Genomic DNA, 3,576 nt, shown 5'->3' with positions numbered 1-3,576 from the left:
TGCAAAACCAAGACTGATACGGTGGATGTTGCTCCTGCAAGAGTTCGACTTAGAAATCAAAGCCCGGGAGGGTACCAAGAACCAAGTCGTAGATTATTTGTCAAGATTGGAAAATTGCGAGGTTCAAGGGACAGAAAAAGATATTGAAGAAATATTCCCTGATGAGCTGCTAATGGCAGTAGACATTGATATTCCCTAGTATGCGGACATAGTAAACTTCATAGTTTGCTGTCAACTGTCGGATGATTATACATACCAGCAGAAGAAGAAGCTAAGACATGACTCCAAATTTTATTCCTAGGACGATCCCTTCCTATATCGACAAGGACCAGATCATATAATACGTCGATGTGTTCCTGAGCATGAAGCCAAGCACATTTTAGAGCTCTGTCATGAGTCCCCATATGGAGGACATTTTGGGGCGCAAAAGACCACAACAAAAGTCTTGTAGTGCGGCTACATTTGGCCAACACTATTTAAGGATGCCCATACTCATGTTGTGCAATGCGACAGGTGTCAAAGGACGGGGAATATGTCTAAAAGAAATGAAATGCCATTGACGTCAATCTTAGAAGTTGAATTATTTGATGTTTAGGGAATTGACTTCATGGGCCTGTTTCCACCATTAGAAGGTCATCAATATATTCTGGTTGCGATTGATTATGTATCGAAATGGGTTAAGGCTATCGCATGTGCCAAGAATGATGCGGCCACTGTGGCAAAGTTTCTGAAGAAGAACATTTTTTATCAATATGGGACGCCACGAGCCTTAATCAACGGTGAGGGCTCTCACTTTATCAACCGCATAATTGCTAACTTGTAGACTAAATTCAACGTCAGCCATCGAGTTGCAACTGCTTCTCACCCACAAACTAATGGGCAGGTAGAGATTTCTAACAGAGAAATCAAAACCATCTTGGAGAAGGTAGTTAATACTGCCAGGAGGGATTGGTCACCCAAGCTTGATGAAGCACTATGGGCTTACAGGCCTGCCTACAAAACACCAGTTGGCATGTCTCCGTACACCCTAGTCTTCGGAAAAGCTTGTCATCTGACACTTGAGTTGGAACATAAACAACCGGACATTCACCTAAGGTCAGCAAGTATTACTATTCAACGTGCGTCTGGGATTTTTCCCAGGAAAGTTGAAGCCTCGCTCGCTTAGGCCGTTCCAAATCAAGACAATCTTTCCTCACGACCAGTGGAACTAACAACTTTAGACGGGAGCAGCACATTCAAAGTCAATGGTCAGCGGATTAAGCCCTACTATGGAGGCGACTTCAATCAGCGCCTGGACACCATTGACTACGGTAAGTAGGATTAAACCACTTGCAAGGAAAGCAGTTGCGGTAACTCTAAGAACTTCTTTCAATCGACCTTCCTATCTATGTTACTTGCTTTCTTTACAGCCTTCTTTTACTGTTTTCTAAATTTCGTCAATTACTATCTAGTAGAATCAGTCTTTAACATTTTTTTTTTTATTTCCTTCCAATTAAATTTCACAGGTATCTCCATATCTTAAATTTAGTTGCACCGGTCATATAATTGTTATGAATGATTGGATAAATCACCACAAGGTCTTTTCGACTGGCATTTTTTATGAATTAAGAAGAACAGAAAGTAAACTATGAGAAGTTGGGTGTAGTAAGTAAGTGACACTGTGCGTCCGGTACACCCAAATGCATTGTCGTGAGGGATGTGTTACACTCGCATATGTCCTTTGCTCGTCCTTAGTTAAATGCACCATGTTGAGGTATTCTGCAAAAATGTATTTAGTTAAGGGGTGTGTTGCGGGGATGTATGCATATTGCCCATCCTCGACAAAAATGTATCTGCGTTTATTGGAAGTATGGTGTAAATTCTGAATCATGCACACTTCTGAATCAAATTTGTAAAGTAATCAAATTCTTTGACTCTTGTACAGGCAATAGGAAATTTTGTAATGCGTTCATTTGTAATTTATTTGTATACTTTGTTAATAGTCAATACAATCAGAGTATATATTCACTCCACTGTTTACCTGTGCCTCTTTCTTTATCTTCCTTTGCTAATTTGTGTGACATTCTAAATCTCTTATTTTTACAATATTCATTGCATTGCTATGATGTATTATATGTTTATACTTAGAAACATTTCCTATACTTAGTAAATTCTGACTAACACTTAATTAATTCTTAGTTTAGCAGTACTTTACCTTTTATTTTTCAAAGTTCTGCTCAAACCTTCTTTTTGAAGTTTTCTTCTAAGTGTTTGTCTAGTCTCTCCAAGCAATGCAATGAGGACCTTGCTCATCTTTAAATTTGGGGGTGGGAAAGGTCTAAGCAGATGAGATCAAGATTATGCTGTATTTAAGAAAATGTGTTCATTTTCAATGAAAAAAAATGTTTTTTTTTTTTTGTGAAACTCCAATGTCAGCGCAAGGGAAAACCTCAAAACTATCCCAACCTGATAAGAGTTTAGTTGTGAAAGGAGCCTGCTCGTAGTTGGATGTTCGTATGACACCCGTAAGAGCAAGCCAAAACGAAGATGGATTTCCAAGAACAACATAGTAAAAAAAAACAAAAGAAAGAAAGAAACAAAAACAAAAATAAAAGAATGCAAGAGACAACTCCTCTGATCCTCATGAGTTGAAGTTGAAATTGGCACACAACCATAGTTGTATGTTCGTATGACACCCGTGGGGATAAGCCAAAATGAAGAGTGTAACCATGACCAACAGTCTCTAAATAAAGAAATCATGCAAATTTTTGCTCACCATATATAGATACATCAAGATGTTTTAACAAAGAAGAGATAAACATTCTATTTTGAAAACTAGAAAAGCGTCTTTGAGTAGAAGTTTGTCATATAGAAGAATAAAGTAGGGCTTGCTAAGAATTAGCAAGGATAGAAGGAAATTGCGATGTCAAGTAATGTGCCTAAGTGTAACATTCAGAGCAACCAATCATCACAGAAATATAGGAGAAGAATTGAGCATGATTGCCTTAGTAGAAGATATGCTTGAGGACAAGCATATATCTAAATTTGGGGGTGTGTAACTAGAAATACAAGTTATTTAGGCCACCTTATCTAGATATTGCGGTCAAAAGTTAGTAAATATGCACCTATTGTATAAAAATTAGCCTAGTATTACAATAATTATAAATGTTTGCAATTTCACCCACTAACACCATAAAGATGGAAGATAAGCCAAATTTTACTCTATTTTGCAGGAGATCAAGTCACTACTTACGCTAAAGGCTCATGGGAAACTGATCAACGCATCTCTGTCACATTGCGCAATCAACAATGAAGAGACGATTACAACAATGACGATGCAATGCGATAGTCGGTCTAAAGCTGTGTTTCAACCGCATGTGATAATAAAAACAACACCGCATGCGAACCTAAGATCAAAAGATGCAACTAAGCAATGCAAAAGCGGAGGATTGAGACACATGTACAACTAACAGTTGTGTAGAATTGACGATCTGATTGCATAACAGAAGGAATAATATCCTTCCATCTTCGGAATTACCATAGCAATCAAGTGGGGACCACAAGGCCAGAGTGAAAGATCTACACCTATAAATACCC

The sequence above is a fragment of the Benincasa hispida genome, chromosome 8 (genome assembly GCF_009727055.1).
Source record: "Benincasa hispida cultivar B227 chromosome 8, ASM972705v1, whole genome shotgun sequence".
Classification (NCBI taxonomy): Eukaryota; Viridiplantae; Streptophyta; class Magnoliopsida; order Cucurbitales; family Cucurbitaceae; genus Benincasa; species Benincasa hispida.
This window is presented reverse-complemented; position numbering follows the sequence as displayed.